Here is a 21,803-nt window from a genome sequence, read left to right on the forward strand (position 1 = left end):
TTTATTTTCCCTTTTATCTGTTAAATTTTTATAAATTTGTAAACAATTTTTTGTATTTAAAAAATAATATATATATTTTCCGTAACTGGGGCTATGGGCCACAGTGCCTGAGTGGAGCTGTGGCCCATAGCGCCCCAAATTTAAATTTTTTTTTTCGTTTTTGAATTATTTTTTTACATTATATTACTTATTTTTTCAAATTTACATTTTTTATAATTTGAATTAAATTTTTCCCTTTTATGTGTTGATTTTTTATAAATTTGTAAACAATTTTTATATTTATAAAATAATATATATATTTTCCTTAACTGGCGCTATGGGCTACAGCGCCTAAGTGGAGCTGTGGCCCATAGCGCCCCAAATTTTAATTTTTTTTTTCGTTTTTGAATAATTTTTTTACATTATATTACTTATTTTTTCAAATTTACATTTTTTATAATTTGAATTAATTTTTTCCCTTTTATGTGTTGATTTTTTATAAATTTGTAAACAAATTTTGTATTTATAAAATAATATATATATTTTCCGTAACTGGCGCTATGGGCCACAGCGCCTGAGTGGAGCTGTGGCCCATAGCGCCCCAAATTTTAAATTTTTTTTTTCGTTTATGAATTATTTTTTTACATTATATTACTTATTTTTTGAAATTTACATTTTATTTTATATGAATTTTTATTTTCCCTTTTATCCGTTAATTTTTTATAAATTTGTAAACAATTTTTGTATTTATAAAATAATATATATTTTTTTAACTGGAGCTATGGCCCATAGCGACTTGAAATTTTTTAAATTTTTATTAAATAATTTATGCAGATGTCGTTGTAGGTGATGGAGACTCTTGTAGTATATATACCCCCCTTCCGTTCTATTTAATCACATCGAAATCTCTACTTCATTTGTTGTTTTTGTTACTGTATTTGTTATTTATCCACTAAATCAGTCTGGTTGGTTGTTTGCTCCTGTTAAGTTGAGTTTTAAAATGTTATTTATGATTGAAATATTTTGTAGTTTAAATAAGTTGTATGTATTTGTACTAATATTTTAATTTTTTTGCAGATATTATGGATCAAATTATCGCTTATATTTACACTGGAAGGATGTATGAAAGTCCAGAATGTGGTGTAACATTTGAGGGACCAAAAAAAGGGATGTATATTAAACGAGGTTTAACTTTGGATATATTAAAGAGAAGGATTCACAACAAATTTCATCTTAAGTCAAATCAAGTTATATTATTTGTAACTTACAGATTTGTTGTTTCACAACATGGTGAGAGCAGATATTCTTCATTAGAATTGAGTGACGATGATGATGTACAATGCATGATAGAAGCTTTTATGAGTCAGAATGTGATGCCAATAATGGAATTACATGCTGAAATAGGTAACTTAGAATCTTCAACAATTTCGTTAGAAAATTTGTCAATTCAACGATCACCGGTGATGACAAGAGACGAAGATGAAGATGACGAAGATGATGAAGACTATCATGTTTCATTGTCATATGAAAGCAATGATGAATCAAATGAAGATGAAATCGATAATTGTGAAGTATCTAATAGTGACGTGGAGTCAGATGCTATTGTTGAAAGTCCAATGGTTGAACCAATTTCAATGTATCCATCTACTGAAGGTAACATTTGAAAATTAAATTTGTCAACAATTTGTGTTATTTGTTTAAAAAATTTTGTTTAAATTTACATTATTGAATTTAAAATATTTACTATGATTAAATTAGGTGGAAGTCAATTTTAGGGTAATTTACCTCACTATACTAATATCAATTGGAGTCACCCCGATGAAGAAGAAATCTCAGGGATGGATGTGGCTAATAATTGGTCTATTGGCGAAGATTTATATGTTGGATTGAAGTTTGAGAATAAAGATGCAGTAAAAAATGCAGTAAAGCAAAATGCAATGAGAATGCATCAGAGTTTTTATGTGGTTGAATCGAAAACGACAAAGTGGGTTGTTAGATGTCCAAATGCGCATGATGGATGTCCATGGTACATGAGAGCTATTGAGTCAAAGAAATCTGACAAGTGGAAAGTGACTCAATGGGGTGGACGTCATACATGTTTGAACATGTCTTTGTCACAAGATCATAATAAGTTGGATTCTGAGCTAATTGCATCACTTATACAAGGTAAGTTCTGCAACTGCAACTTATAATATTATATTAATAATAATTTATATCACTGATTTTGAATATTTAATATGTAGGAATGGTTAACCAAGATCCAACAATCAAGATTAGCCTTATCCAAGAAAGAATAACATCTCAAACTGGGTTTAAGATATCATATCTGGTCGACAGCCTCAATTGGCGTTCTTCGTCGTCCTAATCCTGCTGCCTCCCTAGAGGATGGAGGAACATTGAATGTCCTCATCTCATATGACTCTGAAGGAGGGGGTGCTTCCTCAGCTGGCTCAACGACACGGGCGAGATAGTCATCAGATATCGATAAAAATCGATTAGTTTGCTCCGTGACTGCCTCCAACGAAAAGTCATCTCTGCCAGTAGGGGAAGTCAAGTATGTCAGACATTCAACTACATCTCCCTACATATACAACAAATGTCATAAGAACTTTATATTTAGACAAAATATTGTATTCAAATATAATTACTAAACGACACATACCAAAACTGACTCTTTAACTTCATCTGGATCAATGTGCGGCTTCCCTTTCCTCCGGTACCATCTCATATATTCTGAATTCGGACCTAATAGTCCGACCTGTGAAGGAGTAGGTGTGAAGTGATATTCATATCGATGACCCCAATGTTGTAATGCTGGACTTAATATTGTAGCCCAGTCATCGTCTACCTTGCTGCGTAAGGTCAATGCATGCACATTTGTAGGAGTCATTGGAGGATGTGGAATTGGTTGTTGGCAACCAAATTGCCTCATCACCCTGTCCGGCTGATGCCATTCACAAATACACACACAAAGTAAGGGAATTACAGAACCCCAAATCTGCATCCCCTGTGTGCAGTCAGCGGGCATCTATTTAGCAGGGGGATATGGCTGCCAAATTATCTGTAAAATAAAGTTTTTAATTAGAAAATTAAAATACAATAAATATTTATAAAGTTTTTTTTAAAACTACAAAACGTTAATTACTTACCGATTTCCTAGTAGTACGATCAAAGTATTTGCGATAATATTTTATATCATCGCTCATACTTATTTTGGTCCCTGTGTTTGACCACCTGAAAAAACATATTGTAAATAATTAAATAATGTTTTAATAACTGATTAATTGTCAAAATACAAAGTTCCAAATTTGCTCGTACCTTAAACCAATTGGACTGGCTGGAGGAATAGGTGGAAATGGTGAAGACATAATGGTTGGGAATCGTTCCCATGCCCATAACTGTAATAAAAGAGTAAATCCACCACAGCTTGGGGGTTTGTAATCGGTTGAGGTGCATAAATTCCGATACAAAAATCCAAGCACAGTTGCACCCCATGCATAACCCCTAATAATGTCAAAATCGCGCAAAAACAACAACCATCGTAAGGACACATACGCTGAAGATCTATCCGGAACAAGCACTCCTCCTAGATAACGTAATATCCAGGCTCTAGCATAACGAGCCAAGACATGTACATCATCTATGTCATCAGCAAAGTCCCCAAAGATTGCTGCCAACCAAGATAGCCTAACGCGATGTCCTTTTATTTCAGACTATGGTGGAACAACCCCTAACAGCTCCTCAGCTGCATAAAATCAAACCAAAAAATTAACTATTATTAATATTAACAATATACTATAAATTTACGAATAATTTAAAGTCAACTTATAATTACCTAATTCCAATATATTTAGATCGCCTCGAGATACTATCGGTTCACCGTCAACCGCAAGACCAACAAGCATGCCAACGTCTTGAAGAGTAATTGTGCACTCTCCGAATGGCATGTGAAATGTATATGTCTCTGGTCTCCATCGCTCTACCAAAGCCGTTAGCAAACCAGGACTAACTTTAATATAATTCAGACGCGCTATCCATCCGAAACCAACTTGATCTAGCAACGGAATGATTTGTGGTGGAACTCCTGCAATTCTACTGCGCGACGGAGCAGCACGTCGTGCTGCTAGTTTCCTGTCTTCATCTCTGTTCCAAACATGTTGTGACACATGTATATTTTGCAACGATAATAAATCATCGTCGACTGGTCCACATGTCACACGCATACCCGTAGAAGATGATGATGATGCCATCTATAACAAAATGTAATAAAATTAATTATTTTAAAACATATAATTTATTTTTTATAATTCATTAACATTAATATACCAAAATAATAAATAATGACACACTATAAACAAATAAATAAAACAATTTAATAATTTAAATAAATAATTATAATCATAATCCAAATAAATAACACAATATCCAAATCAATAATTTATATATTAAATAAGGTATATTTAAATATTTAGGGAATTAATTAAAATAAAACTTCAAATATTTTGTTAAATTAAAAAATGACATTCAAATATTTGTTCATATTAAATAAGGTATATTTGAATATTTGTTAATTATCTAGTTTTAGTTTAAAAAACGTATCTTCATAAATGTTCTCAAACCAATTTAAAATAAAAATATAAATAAATATATTTTTTAAATAAAAAAAATAACACAGAAATAAATTAAAAAATTAAAAATTAAAATAAACTGTAATTAAATGAAAATAACACAGAATTAAATTAAATAAATTTAATTATGAAATAAATATAAATCACACAGAAATAAATTAAATCATTTTCAAATTTAAAATTACTTTCTTTTAAATAAATATAAATTACACAAAATTAAATTAAACCAATTTATATTTTAAATACAATTATTTACGAAAAAAATTTATCTTAAACAGAAATAAAATAAAGCAATTTCAAATATAAATAAAATATTTTTTTAATCAACATAAATAACACACAATTAAATTAATTTAAAATTTAAATATATTTAATTATTTAATGAATATATATTACACTGAAACGAATTAAATCAATTTAAGATTTAAATATAATTATGTTTTAAATAAATATAAATTACACACAAATAAATTAAATCAATTTAAAATTTAAATATACTTATTTTTAAATAAATATAAATTACACAGAAATTAATTATATCATTTTATAATTTAATTATAATTATGTTCTAAATAATTAAAAATTACACAGAAATCATTTTATCAATTTAAAATTTAAATATATTTCTTATTTTAATTAATCTCAATTATACTGCAATAAATCAAATCAATTAACAATTTAAATATAATTAATTTTCATATATATATTATTGACACAGAATTAAGTTTATTCAATTTAATATATAATTCACAATTACAGTAAAAAATTGACTTACAACTAAAATTCTAAAAAACACATATTTAAAACCAAATAAATTGCAGAAAATTACAAAATTTAAAACATAATAAATCATAAATACCTCGTATGATATAATATCCAAAAAAAACACCAACAACCTGAAATAACATAAATATATTATTACATAAAATTTTTAAATTAAATAAAAATCAAAATAATTAATTTTAAATAACAGTTATAACACTTATAAATATCCTATAGCGACTTCTAAATCAATTATAATCAGAAAAAATTAATTAAATATCCTATAGCGACTTTTAAATATTATATATAAAAAAATATAACCTCAAAATATAAAATTTACCTGAAACGAACAACAGCCACAGAACGGGTCCAAATAAATTAATACTTATTTCAAACGTTTAAATTATTGTTAACCTAAACATAAAATAAATATAAAATATTTAATAAAATAAAATTATGAAAACGAAAAAATTAACAGAAGAGAAACTTACTCGAAGAAGAAGGAATGTGAAAGTGAAAGTGGGGGAGGGGACCATCTGTTTCATTTTATAACTGTAAAATTACAATTTTTTACCCAAACTGCAACACGTGTCACCATCCTATTGGCCACGCCTGCGGTGAATTTGAAAAGGCTGGGCCACGTGTCACGTTGTAACTGGTGGCGCTATCAGCCACTGCGCCTGTAAGGCGCTACAAGCCCCAGCGTCCCCTTTTTTTTTACCCAAACTGCAACACGTGTCACCATCCTACTGGTCACGCCTGCAATGAATTTGAAAAGGCTGGGCCACGTGTCACGTTGTAACTGGTGGCGCTATCAGCCACTACGCCTGTAAGGCGCTACAAGCCCCAGCGCCCCCTTTTTTTTTTTTTTCCTTTTTATTATTTTTTTCCACATTACATTACTTTTTTTTAAATAACTAAATTTTTTCTTATTTCAGTTCTTTTTTCCGCTTTTTTATCCGAAATTTTTTTTAATTAATTTATCAATTCTTATTTTTATAAAATATTTTAAATAAATTATATTTTTTTGTTTTTTTATTTTTAAAGGAGGCGCTATCAGCCACTGCGTCTGTAAGGCGCTACAAGCCCCAACGCCCCCTTTTTTAATTTTTTTTTTGTTTTTATTATTTTTTTCCACATTACATTACTTTTTTTTTTAACTAAATTTTTTCTTATTTCAGTTCTTTTTTCTGCTTTTTTATCCGAAATTTTTTTTATATTAATTTATCAATTCTTATTTTTATAAAATATTTTAAATAAATTATATTTTTTGGTTTATTTATTTTTAAAGCAGGCGCTACAAGCCCCAGCGCCCCGTTTTTTAAATTTTTTTTTTTGTTTTTATTATTTTTTTCCACATTACATTACTTTTTTTTTTAAAAATGTTATTTTTTCTTATTTCAATTCTTTTTTCCGCTTTTTCTGGAAATTTTTTTATAATTCATTTATCAATTTTTATATTTAACAATTATTATAAAAAATTTTAAAAATGCGCTGTGACTCATAGCGCCTTTATGCCGCTTGGAGCCATAGCGCCTCATATTTTGATTTTTTTTTTCGTTTTTTAATTTTTATTCACATAATATTTGTTCATTTTTAATTTTTTTTCTTATATATTACATTAAGTTATTTTTATTCCTTTTTCTTCACATAAAATTTTCTATTTTTAAAAATTTATTATATAAATGGGGTAGCCAAGTGAAGTCGCTGTAGCCTATAGCGACTTCTAAGGGTCTCCACCAGCTACAGCGCCTCCTTTAATATGGCGTTCATGGCTTAGAAGCAGACTCAAAATTGCCACGTGTCATCGGTGTCGCTATGGCTCATAGCGACACCCAGTTAAAGAGCCCCAAAGGTGTAATATGTTTCAAAACAGCCCCATTTTAGTATTTTGTTTGTAAAACTGCATTATAATGGTCGTTTAGCCCATTAGGTATCGAAACTCCTATAGTATCAACTACCAACAGTAAAACATGATTGTTGGAGTTTCCTCTTTTAACAAAATTTATCATCATGTGTAATTTCATAAAAATCATTGTTTAAAGGGATTACCCTGCTAAAATTTTAGATAATATAATTATTTTTAAATTCTGTAATTTTTATAAGAAATTTAGAACATATACTGAGATCTATAATAGAATTTAAAATTTAATAAGATGTTATTTCTTCTCTTCCTTTACTTATCTTTATGATTGTTTAAAAAAAAATTTGTTTGATTTTCGACAATTCTCTAATTTTTCACAAAAACTTCTTATGAGAATAACAACATTCCATAGTCATGAGAGAGAGAGATTTTCTTTTTGTAAAACCACCTCTTAATTTCCATAACTTTATTTTTCAAATTATTTTTCTTTATTGCCAAAATTACCCTTAATGAAGTGAAAAAGAGGAAATTAATTTTAATAACTTTAAAATAATTTTCAATGACGCTTAATATATTTTAAATCTAGCAATCATCACATTAGCATCTTTTCATTAAAATTCATTCCTTAAATACATAAGTTAATATTAGATTAAATAATTTAACATTCTCTCACTTGGCTTATGTGATGACTTGAAGATTCAACAATAAACTGTAAGAGTGCACTATAAGTTAAAATAACAAGTCACCATCCTTAATTAAATTAAAATGATTGAATCATAGTGATTGCAAGTTATCTTAACTTGGTTTCTTCCATGTATCACAAATCATTCAATTCAACTCAACTTTAATTAATATTGTAATGTGTGTCTTTTGTCATCCTTTCTAAGATACATTTTATCATTTCACTAAAATAATAATGTATATCATATAATGAGAATGATAAGATAAACATAAACAACTATATTTGAATTCACAAGTATCATACAATATGAGCATTATAACTATAATATGTGTGTGTGTGTATTCACACACATCACACTACATTGTTAGCAAGGACTTATCGATAATACCTAACCTTTCAACATGGCCAATGAATATCTTGGGTGGTAAATCTTTAGTCAACAGATTCGTTATTATTAATTTTGTACCAATATGCTTAATAGACGCTTTATGTTTCTGCACTTCTTCTTTAATTGACAAAAACTTTAAATCCATATGTTTTGCTCCTTTAGAGTATTTGTCATTCTAAGAAAAGAAGATACCTACAATATTATCACAATAAATCCTTAGTGGTCTAGCTATATTGTTAATAATACCAAATCCTGAAGTAAAGTTTCATAACCATAATGCTTGAAATGTGGCCTCAAAGCATGCGACAAAGTCTCCACGGTAGAAGTGGCAATCATAAATTGTTTTGCAGTTTTCCATGACACACTCCTTCAGTTAAAAGAAAGATGTACCCAAATGTAGAATTTTTTGAGTCGACACATCCAACATAGTCTGAATCCAAATAGTCAATCACTTCAAAATGATCTGACCTCTTATATGTGAACATGTAATCCTTTGTGCCTTGTAAATACCTAAGAACTTTCTTTGCAGTTTTCCAATGATCTATTCCAGGATTACTTTGATATCGGTCCCACATTCCTACAACAAAGTTAATATATGATTGAGTACATATCTCAACATACATCAATCTCCCAACAGCTGATGCATAAGGGATAGACATCATTTCCTTTTGTTCTAAGTCATTTATAGGGCATTGCATTTGACTAAACTTATCCCTTTTCTGAATTGGAACAATCTATACAGATCATTTTTCCATTTTGAATCTCTCTAACACCTTATTGATATATCATTTCTAAGACAATCCCAACACTCCTTGTGATTTATCACGAAATATTTCTATTCATATCACATAAAATCTCTCACCCATATCTTTCATTTCAAAGTTATTAGAGAAATATTTATATACATCATGTAATATAGCAACATTATTAGTAGCAAGCAATATATCATCAACATATAAGACTAAAATTACAAACTTGCTCCCATTAACCTTCATATAGATACACTAATCAATAGTGTTCTCTACAAAACTATACAACGTAATGGTATTATTAAATTTAAGATACCATTGTTTGGAAGTCTATTTTAGTCCATATATTGACTTTTTTAATTTACACACCAAATTTTCCTTTCCTATAGAAACATACCCCTCAAGTTGGTTCATTTCTTCCTTTGAGTCAACATTTAGAAAGGCAGTCTTTACATCTATATGGTGAAGCTCTAAGTCATAATAAGCCACCAAAGCCAACACAATTCTCAAAGAGTTCTTAGAAACTGGAAAAAAGGTTTATTTATAAACAATGTCATCTTTTTGAGTGAAACCTTTGACAATGAGTTTAGCTTTATGCTTTTCAATATTTCCTTTTGAGTCATGTTTGGTCTTAAAGACCCATTTACTACCAACCTATTTTGAACCTTCAAGCAATTTAACTAGATCCTATACTTCATTGTCATCCATTGATTTTAAGTCCTCTTTCATTGCATTAAACCACTTTTTATAATTGTCACTTTCCATGACTTGTCTAAATGAGACTAAATCTTTATTATTTCTCAATTCACATTCATATTCAAGTGAATACACAACATAATCACTTGAAATAGTGGCCTCTTTATCCTTTCAAAACTCCTTGGTGTTATTTCTGGCACCTTTTTATCACTTGTTCATTTGTGTATTGCATATTGTCTATTGGTTCATTACCAATATGTTCATTTTATGGGTTTTGAATATGATCATGTTATCTTTATGTGTTGTTTAACTGTAATATAATCAGAGAAACAACATCTTGAGGACAAACCATAGGTGAAGAAGATTTACCAAGAGTCTCTACAATATCCACCACTCATGATTTCTCACTCCCACTAAACTTTCATTCTCAATGAACCTAACATCACCAAACTTACCTATTCTTGTACTATGGTTAGGACAATAGAATTTGTAACCTTTGGACTTTTCAAAATACCCAGTGAAGAAGTCACTAATGGTTTTTGCATTAAACTTATTTTCATGTGGATTATATACCTTTACTTCTGCCAAACAACCCCAAAAACAGAGATGCCTTAAGTTGGGTTTCCTTCATATCTACAATCCACAAGGGGTCTTAGGAATTGCCTTATTGAGAACCCTATAAAGCATAGACCTAACCATGTTCATTAGAGTACAATTCTACCTTTCGGCCACACCATCCTGTTGCGGTGTGCCAGACATAGTAAGTATATTATGCACATATGCCTGTACTTTTAAGAAAGTTAGCAAATGGACCTCGACATTGTCCTTTTTCATTAAAATTTTCATAAAATTCGTCACATTTATCAAACCTTACAGCTTTCACTATTCTATCTAATTGTCTTTTTACCTCATTAATAAACACCTTTAAGACATCCACTGATTGAGACTTTTTATGCAATAAATATAAATAACAATAACGTGAAAAGTCATCAATAAAGGTGATAAAATACTTTTCACCACCACAAGATGGAATGTCAAAAGGTCCACAAATATCAATGTGTATCAATCCTAGAAGTTCATTACTTATTATAGCAAAATTCTTTGATATTTGTTTAGTTTGTTTTCCTTTAAAATAATCTAAACATATATCCCAATCGCTAAAATCCAATTAAGGCTAAATTTCATTTTTCATTAACCTCATTATCCTTTCTTTATAAATATGACCTAATCTTTAATGCCAGAAATAAACAAAACTGTCATTATGTATAATACGTTTGCTACTAACAACATATTCAACATTAAACTGATTTTTTAAACTTTACATCTAGATTGAAACAACACAAACCATCTATTAAAGTACCAGATCCACAATAGTACATATCCTTAAACATAGAAAATACATCATTACAATCTTGAAACTAATACCTAATTGATCCAACTTTGCAACAGAAACTAAATTCATAGCACATCCAGGTACATAGAGACATTATTTCAAATCTACATGACACCTCGTTTCAAAGATTGATTTGTACACCCCAATGACCTTTATTCTTACCTTCATTTTATTTCCTAAATAGAGAAACTTTTCAATTCCTCTTATGGTTTGGATCAAAAGGAATCCTTGCACAATATGTGACATATGAGTAGTTGCTCCAAAATCAAGCCACTGGATATTATTAGGTACCTCAACAAGATTTATTTCAAATATATAAAATATATCTTTTTTTTAAACCATTTCTTTCTTCTCGGGTAGTCCTTTTAAAGTGACCACTTGCTTTATAAAAGTAGCATTTTTTTTTCTTACGAACTTCTCCATCTTTAACCTTTAATTGAAATTTCCCCTTGTTCTTCTTACCTAGCTTGCTTTTGCTAGTATTGGTTGCATCATGAGTCATGAGATGAATTGAATTATTCTTTATTTTCTTTAACCTCCCTTCCTCCTTAATTAACATGACCTTAATTTCTTGAAAATTCCATTTTTTCCTTTTATATTTGAATAAAATATTTAAATTTCTTTTATTTATAAAATATTTTATTTAAAACAAATAAAAATTCACTTATAAGTTATATTATTTTTAAAAAAATTCAATTTACATAACGTGAAAAAGAATTTTAACATTATTGCTAAGTAACTTTTACTAATATGAACAAACCTCTTTCATATTTATTACAATAACTCTTAATATCAATTTTGAGACTTTACAAAATAAAATAGATATTTTAAATATCAACATTGTAACATTATTTTATGTCATTTTGTTTACTAAATTCCAAAGTATCACACACACATATAAATAGAAACTAAAATCAAAAGTCTACTAAAAATACAATCTCTAATCAAAGTTTATTCTGACTTGATAACCAACAAACGTATTCATCGCTAAAGTATCACAAAATCTTGTTCATTCCTCAGTTGCTTTAATAGTTGTAACTTCATTTGTGTTATTACTTCTAACTCTTTCCATTTGTTGATTGGTTAACTCATGATCAACTATAGATAAAAATTCCAAGCAATGGTCTTCCAAAATTCGATCACTTTGTTGCTCACCTTTTATAAAATTATGTAGCATGAAACAAGCATTAATAATTATTATTTGTGTTTTTATATCAAAAAAAGGAGTACTTAATATACTCCATCTTTTTTTAAATAAAAATTCAAATAATCTTTCAATTTCATTTTTTGCATTTGTATGACGAAGGTTAAACAACTCCTTGTAGTTTTGAGGAGTCCACTCATTAAAATGATATCTAGTCAATCGATAAGGTGCTAAAAATCCAAGGCCATTTGTATATCCCACATCCACAAGAAAATATTTACCTACAATGATTTTCCAAAATAAAATATATAAATCATACAATTATCTTTTATATGTTAAAAAGTGTCACCATTTTCATGATATTACCATTTGTCACTATTTTATATGTTAAAATATATACATTCGATGATGCAAAGCATCGTAGTACTCGAGAATCACAAAATGAGCCCTCCCACTCAAGTAACACATATATAAACCTTAAATTTGGGCCACAAGCTCTTAATACATTTGTAGAGATATCACCCTTTTTATTATGGTATCTAGTCTTATCTTTTGCTACAACAGTTATTGAAATATGTGTCCCGTCAAGTACTCCAATTGAATTCTAGATATTTTAAAATCATAAATAAGTTGTAATCACTAAAAATACCTTATAATTACTATAAAAAAATTACAAAATTACATCAAATCATCTCCATTTGTTTGCCTCTAAGCCCTCTAGATTATAGTCATGAAACTTCAAATATTCTTTGCTCACTTTCATTATAGCTTGTAGGACATTATTAAATTGTCTACTTATTGTTTCTTTGGACCTACAATAACTAAAGTGAAAAACTCTATACTTAAGGTTGTGAGCAAGAATATGCATAAACATTGCCACAATTTCAGTTGTAGGGATATTTCTTGTTGTTACTAATTATCCTCTCTCTTCCAAAATTCTACAAAACTTAAAAAAAAAAAAGTTTTTTTATTGACCCTTAGTTGTTCATTGCAATCCTTTTCTAATCCACTATACAAACGATTGAGAAAAATACGCCTTTCTTATTCCTAAATTTGGGCCGATTCCTTAATAAAGTACTTGTCATGATAACAAACTATTACACCCAAATGAATAGTAACAACACTAACAATAATGAATATTGTTTGCTCAAGTTTTTCCTTTCCTTTTTCTTCATCTCTTCTATGTTTTCTTGAAGCAATAGAAGTATCAACTATGCAAGTGTCCATTTCCTAACAATCCATAGCATATAGTGCACCATTAATAGCCATTAATAATTCATAATAATAGCAAATAAAATAAAGACAATATAATCCAAAATATAATGATGAAAGTAGACCATGATTTACTCGAATAAACAAGCAAAGAAACATATGATTAATAAAAAAAAATATTACCTTAGTGATTAGCAAAGCAGTAGTTATACCCATCCTAAATTTGGATCATATTAATTGGAAACTCACTACCATAGGGATTTAGGTTCAAACAAAGGCTACAGGTGAATGGCTAAACTCTTACTTTTGGATTCAATATTTTGCATTGAAATTTAAAGTTTAATTTTATTGGACTTTTGGAGTTATTTTCTGATTTTTTGCTCTTATGGTGACAACAAATATTGGATGCAAATAAGTACTTGGTTTCTTATTGATGTTTTAGACCAAAACATATACAAACCATTAGTTACTATCATGAGCATAACAATTATACTAACAAATGTTAGTGCTCTATTGGTGATAAAGGGGAGCCATAGATCAAACTCTCTTTTTATCTCTCTTTTTTCTCTTTGTAATTCTTAGTAAAAATTATAACTAAAATAATAGAAACCTATCACAAATTCATATATGACAATAATCAAATTAAAAGTGTCAAAACAAAGATGATTAACCTAATATTGATGCGTGGTTCTATTCAATCCTTCCACATAAATCTATTTTCTATTTTCTTGTGAAAGATAATATGTCTTATAGTGTAAATGTTCAAACTAGTTGCTCTTAAGCCATAAATTCACGAGTCTGCAATCCAATACTAATAGTTATTAGAAGGAATAAGTGCGAGTTATGTACATAACTTTTAATCTCAAAATATATGGAAAAAATCAAGATTAAGTTTTTGAATAGCCAATGTCAAAGCTTGCATATTAATTTTTATATTATAAATAGATAGATTGTAAATTACTAAAAAGAAAATGTAACAGACATAGATGCTATGAATATGTTGATATGAAAGGATAATGTTTTAGAATGAGATCACAAAAATTTACATTAGCATGTGAAAAATGTGAAAAAAAATAATTGGCACTTGAAGTGATTCATGGAATTTTGTTTAGCATTGCAATCAGAAATGAGAAAGTGAGATCTAATCACTCCATTTTTTCTCTTCTTGATGAGGAAGTCTTTTTGCATAAGATCTGCATTGCACATTGTTTTTGTTGAGTTTATTTTAGATAAGCATTAGTACTCTCTTGTTTGTTAAGCACGTTTTATCTTATTATATTGCTACACGTATTGAAGGTTTTATGGATGAGATAAATTTAGATATTTTCTTATAAAATTGTATATTAGGTCTAATATATCAATAACTAATTCATAGGCTAAAATGCTTAATAAGATACATCAGTTTTTTCATAAATGAAATAATGTACTTTAGTATCTCATATCCCTTCTTCTATTTTTTTTCTTGGGTTATCAGTGAATGTATTGTAAAAAAACTAACAAGTTGGCTACCAACTTTCAATAATGCTTTCATGTTCCATTAGGATCTCCAATAATGTTTCTTACATTTCTTATGTAATAATATGATGTGTTAGAGCATCACTATTGATGTTTTTTTTCCTAGTGATTATTCTAAGGCTTGATAGCAACACGTGAGAAAAGAAAGGAAAATAATATGCATAAGAATTAACATTAGATTAAAGCTTCCCCTTCTTATCTTTCAATAATTGACCTTGGTCACTCCAAAGATATAACACACACAATTGACATGTTCCTTCTCATTAAATTTGAGCATTAACTACTAAATACAAAGCGTGTCACCTCTTTCTAGAATTGCACTAACAAATCCACTATAACTTTGATGAGGTTCCACTTGTGAATCCTCAAGAACACCTTCAAATGCTTCTAGGTTCCTTGGAAAGATGTCAAGGAAGGAGACTCCAAGAAGCACCAATGTGACCTATGCTTACTCAAGCCAAGTCCGGAAGAAGAGAAAGTTATCCTAGCTCTACAAAGAGAGGAGCTCAAGGAGGGTAGAGGTAGGATAGAGTGACTTTCGGAGGGAGAGAGTTCTAATGTGAGAATTCTCATGCATATATCCAAAAGTGTTACAATCTTCAGCCATAGAGAGATTTATAGGAAAAATTAGGTTAAGGGTTTAAGTTGGGTTAACCTAGAGTTAAGTAAAACCATGGTATGGTTTACTTAACTCTAAGCGCCAAAATTTGAATTCTAAAATTCAAATTTTGGTGCCAACCGGTCACCCCCTCCATGTGCACTCATTTGGATGTGATTTAGTATCCATTTGAGTTGCATTTCGGTCACACCATGTGCATGTGTGCACATGGCCGAAATACACTTCAAATGACATACTAATTACATTCAAATGAAGGTGTACATGTTAACCTAAATTAACCCTAAATCTAAATGACCATGAAATGAAATTCCTATTCTAATGGCCGGAAATACAAGGCCTAAAAGAAATAGAAAGCCCTAAGGCCCAAACCTACACTACTCCTACTCTACTTGGGCTTGAGTCAAAACCCAACTAAACAATGTGATGGGCTTTCCTTGAGCTTGGGCCCACTCCTCTTGGATCCTCCTTGCCATAGCCCTAGTAGTTGGGCCCTTGGCCCATGAGCCTCCTCCATCATCCCCTCCCTCTTGAAGAGGATTTGTCCTCAAATCCAGAGCATCCTGCTCTTAGGTAGCAAGTCCTGTAAAGAGAGATAAATCAGAAACATTAAAACTAGGATGAAATCCATGGAAAATGTCTACCCAAGGAGCATTGGATATTGGCAAGGGGGTGTATAGTCCATGAGGTTTTGTGGTACACTTAGCTTGTAAACAAGCTATGCAACTATTACAAAATCTTTGAACATCTCTTTTCATATAGGCCAAAAGAATTTCTCTCAAAAGTGAAAGAGTCTTCTCAATTCCAAAATGCCCCATGAGCCCACCCTCATGGCTCTCCTTTACCAAGAGTTTCCTAATAAATCCTTGGGGTACACAAAGTTTATTTTCTTTAAAAAGATACCCCTCAGAAATATAGTACCCTTGATAAGGTTTTTGAATACATAAAGAATAAAAGTTTGCAAAATCAAGGTCTTTCTCATACAATTTCTTGATGTCATCAAACCCTAGTATTTGAGAACCTAGGATGTTCAACAAAACATGTCTTCTTGACAAAGCATCAGCTACTACATTTGTAGAGCCTTTCTTATATTTGATGACATAAGGAAATTGCTCAAGGTACTCAACCCATTTTGCATGCCTCTTATTTAACTTATGTTGACCCTTCAAATACTTAAGTGATTCATGATCACTATGAATAACAAATTCCTTGGTCACAAGGTAATGTTCCCAAGTTTGAAGGGCACGGACTAAAGCATATAACTCCTTGTCATAGGTAGGGTAGTTCAAGGCAGCCCCATGAAGTTTTTCACTGAAATAGGCTATGGGGTGGCCACCTTGTAACAACACAGCTCCTATGCCAAGACCTAAAGCATCACATTCTAGCTCAAAGGTTTTGCTAAAATCAGGGAGAGCTAGAACAGGTGCTTGAGTGAGTTTTTGCTTAAGCTCTTGAAAAGCTAAATTATGTTTTTCTTGCCACAAAAAGACCACATCCTTCTTCACCAACTCATTGAGAGGTGAAGCTAATGTAGAGAAGTTAGGAACAAATCTTCTATAAAAGCTTGCCAAACCATGGAAGCTCCTAACTTCACTAACATTAGTAGGAATAGGCCATTCTTGGATGGCTTTGATTTTCTCGGGGTCCACATGAACCCCTTTTTTGCTTACCACAAACCCTAGAAAAATAACATTATCCACACAAAAAGTGCACTTGTCTACATTGGCAAACAAATGATTGTCTCTAAGAACAAGTAGGACTTGTCTTAGGTGATCCACATGATCACTTAGACTTTGGCTATAGATTAAAATATCATCAAAATAAACAACTACAAACCTACCAATGCAATCCCTAAGGGCATGATTCATTAGCCTCATGAATGTGCTAGGTGCATTAGTAAGCCCAAAAGGTATTACCAACCATTCATATAATCCAAACTTAGTCTTAAAAGTAGTTTTCCACTCATCACCTTCCTTGATTCTAATTTGGTGATATCCACTTTTAAGATCTATTTTAGAAAATATGGATGACCCATGTAATTCATCAAGCATGTCATCAAGCCTAGGAATTGGGTGCCTATATTTTATTGTGATGTTGTTGATGGCTCTACAGTCACAACACATCCTCCATTTTCCATCTTTTTTTGGCACCAAGATGACAGGCACAGCATAAGGGCTTATACTCTTTTGAATCCAACCCTTATCCAACAACTCTTGTACTTGCTTCTCTATCTCTTTAGTTTCTTGTGGATTGGTCCTATAGGCTGGTCTATTGGGAAGACTAGCCCCAGGTACAAGATCTATTTGATGTTTTATTCCCCTAAAAGGTGGAAGTCCCACTGGGCCTTCACTAGGGAATACATCATCAAATTCTTTCAAAAGATTTTTGACTTCAAGAGGTAGAGAAGTTTCCAAAGAACTTGTGGCAGTGCATGTGAGTGTTCCTCTACACATGAGGATATGAGAAGATGGTTCAAGGAAGAGAGAAGGTTTGTGTAAAGGTTTTGTGTTAAAAATCTCTTCTTGAACTATCTTTAGAGAGGGAACACTAGTCTCTCTAGAATCCTCTTGATCACTAATTTTTAGAAGTTTTTTTTTTCAATTTTTTTTTGTTTTTCTTTGCCTTTCTCTTGCTCACGTTTGGTCTTCATTTGTACTTGATCTTCCATCACTTGTGAAGGTGATAGAGGATGAAGCACAAACTTCTTACCCTTGTGAGTGACAGTTATTTTATTGGTTAGGCCATCATGATGGGTTTGTTTATCAAATTGTCATGGCCTACCCAATAAAATATGACAAGCTTCCATGGGAACTACATCACATTTGACTTTATCTTGATAGTTCCCAATAGAAAACTCCACTTCCACTTGTTGGTTGACCACCATATCCCCATCATCATTAAGCCAATGAAGTTGATAAGGTTTGGGATGGAGTGTGGTAGTCAAGCCCAACTTTTCAACCATCCTAGTGCTACAACAATTGCACCAAGATCCACTATCCACTATAAGAGAACAAGCTTTGTTTGAAATATTGCATCTTGTATGAAAAATGTTCTCTCTTTGGGATTGTGTATCACTAGGTTGGTTATTGAGGACCCTTCTCATCATAAGAAGTTCCCCATTGTAAGGGTAAGTGACCTCACATGACTCTCCCTCACTTGTTTCTTCTTCATCCTCACTTGAAGATGAAGAAGTAGTAGCTTCATCTTGGCTACTATAAATGTCTTGGCCCCTTAGAATCATAACCTTTTTATTAGGGCATTGAGAAGCAATGTGGCCTCTCCCAAGACATTTAAAGCACTTTATGTCACTAGACTTGGTGCTAGTGTGTGAGGTGTTGTTCTTTTTTTCTTTTTCTTTACCCTTGCCTAGATTTTTGGAGGAGTCAAAAGTATTTTTCTTTTCAAAAGTGTTTTGCTTGCCCTCCCTCTTGTAGTCTACCTTTGAATAAGAAGATGAGTATGAGCTTGGTTTGAAATTCTTTCTCAAATTTTGTTGTTCAACCTTGATACAAAGTTGAACCAAGTCATTCAAATCTCTATAAGGAAGAAGCTCAACCTTATGTCTTATCTCAAAAGTCAACCCACTCAAAAATCTAGCAATAGTAATATTTTCTTCCTCCCTAATGCCAGCCCTCATTAAGTATAACTCTATCGTTTATCTATACTCTTCCACAATCATATTTCTCTGATGGAGTCTTTAGAGCTTGTTGATAAGCTCCCTAGTGTAGTAAGAGGGAATATGCCTCCTTCTCAAGGCACTCCTTAATTCATTCCAATATTGAATTGGAGGATCATTATGGAGACGCCTATCCTTAACAAGTGATGTCCACCAATACATGGCATGACCTTGAAAGCTTAAGGTGGCTAGGGATACTTTTCTTTCTTCACTCACTTGATGGCAAGTGAAGATTTGTTCAACCTTCATCTCCCAATCAAGGTACCCCTCAACATCATCTTTGCCATGAAAATAATGGAGATCTACCCTAGATTCCCTTGCTTTGGGGGTCCTATGAACTCTTCTAGGAGGTTGTTGGTAATGATCACCTAAGGCTAGGCTATCATCATGCATGGACTCTCCTATGGTTGAACTATGAGTTTGGGAGCTATGTCTACTTCGGTGCTTATGGTGTAATTTTTCTTCTTTTTCCTTTAACAAACGAATTTCCTCCTCCAAAAGAGCAAGTTGAGCCTCTCTTTCAAGTTTTTCTTTGAGTCTTTGTTTTGACTCTTGCTCTTTCCAAATTTTGAGTGATCTTAATTCATGTGTTACTTCTGACATGTCATTGTAATTAATTGAATTACTATCACTTTGAGGAGTAGAAAATTCTTCCATTATAGGAGAAAGATTTCTTTTGATAAAAGAAGTTTTGAAAGCAATTTTTGTACAAGGCTAAGACTAAGTACTTGGAGGACTAAGTATACAAATTGAACTTTGGAGGGAGGTGAGCTACTAAGAGCCACTTAATAACCAAGCCTCTTCAAGTAAAAATTACTAATCCCCCTTGTAGTTAATCTCCACCAAAATCTTTTTAATGAATTTTTTTTTTGAGTTGTGAGCTAAGATAAACTAGACGAATTAAAGCACTAAAACAATTAAACTTGCAAGAACTTAAAAGCTATCTAAAACGTTTTCCTAAGGTGAGAGCTTGAGAGGTACCAAAGACCAATCAAGGACCACTCCCACCAAGTCTAACGAAAATTAAGACTAAGGAGAGATGGTTGTGTACCAAAGACACACCCAAGACACTCCTAAAAATGGCCAATTACAAGGTAATTACAAACTGAACAGTAAAGTAAACAAGTGGCTTCAAGATAAGTCAAAAACAGCCACCAAAATTAGTGAGGGATTAGTGACCAATTTTGCAACAAAATTCAAAGTAGTAAGGAAAATTTGGTCTCTAAATCCGTCACTAATACTCTATTTTTATTTTTTTTTAAATTCAATTACAAATCAATTGAAACTCCAATGGATCCCCTCGGATGTGAAAGTCCAACAGCCATAAAGTTCCAGCCAACAAAGTGTTTGGTGTTTCAAGTTTGGTAGCCAAATCCGAGAGCACTCTTTTGTCCCTTCCTCCTCCTTTTCTTAGTCCTCTTTTGATGACCCTTGTAGAACTAGCTTCTAAGGAGATAGGCTAGGTCAAAACTTAGGTCACATTTGAGTACCAAAATGAACATAAACAGCCAAGGGATTTGAGAGTTAAAGAAGACAAGAGTAGAGTTTAGGAGAAGACAATATAGATGAACAAAGAACAAAGAATTGGCTAGGACAAGAAGGAAATAACCTGGATAGGAGCTAGAATTGATTAACAAAACCAAAACACTCAAAATATGTAAGCTGAAAAAAATGTATACACAATAGGCAATGTAAAACCGAGAAGAACTTGTGACAATTTCAATACAAATCTCCTTGTATGGCTTTTACTTTGAGCAATTAGGTTTAGCTAATTTTTTTTTAATCACTTTGCCTTTGCATTTTCTTTTAAACTTTGTTCTATTATTTTTTTTATCTTAGGAGATACCTTTTTCTTTGAAACAATATGCAAACACACACTCTCGGTCACACTTAGATTGAAGCACAAAACCGGTTCAAATTTGAATTACAAATGGCAAGCAAATTAGGTCAAGATGTAATGTAAATGCAACATGCTTTTTGTACTTGCTTGTTTGTTTAGCACATGCACGGTTTTGGCTCTAAATTTCAAATTTCAAATGAATCTTAAACAAAAATTTTCAGCAAACACTTCTAACACAAGATCAAACTCACGGATAGGGAAAAAAATTTCAAGACATTTTCTAGTATAGGAAACCTAAAATCTAAGAAAACTACTAATGAACTAGTAGTAGTTTATGAACTCAAATTCAAACAAAAATTATGAGCACACAAGACAATAAGGATCTCGGCCAAATCCAGAAAAAATTTTCAAGATGCAAATGAAAATACAAGGTTAAACAAGCATAGCTAAGAATGATGAACAAGAAAAGAACTGCACATTACTCCTAGACATGGATTCAAAAGAAAATTGACTCAAACACATAATGACCGAATAAAATTTCAAATAAGACTCAAGCAAATTAAAAAGTTCATAGGCAGAAAATTCCTAGAAGGCATAAGAAATGGAGCATGATTCATGGAAGCAATTAATCATAAACGCATAGATGAATCATTCAAGCA

General features: G+C 31.2%; 1 pseudogene; it reads right to left on the bottom strand.

Annotated features, from left to right (window-relative positions):
* Positions 1–12,150: 12,150 nt before the first annotated feature.
* Positions 12,151–13,159, bottom strand: LOC109795522 (uncharacterized; annotated as a pseudogene).
* Between the last annotated feature and the right edge of the window lie 8,644 nt (positions 13,160–21,803).

The sequence above is a fragment of the Cajanus cajan genome, chromosome 4, assembly GCF_000230855.2.
Source record: "Cajanus cajan strain Asha chromosome 4, NIPB_CcT2T_4, whole genome shotgun sequence".
NCBI lineage: Eukaryota > Viridiplantae > Streptophyta > Magnoliopsida > Fabales > Fabaceae > Cajanus > Cajanus cajan.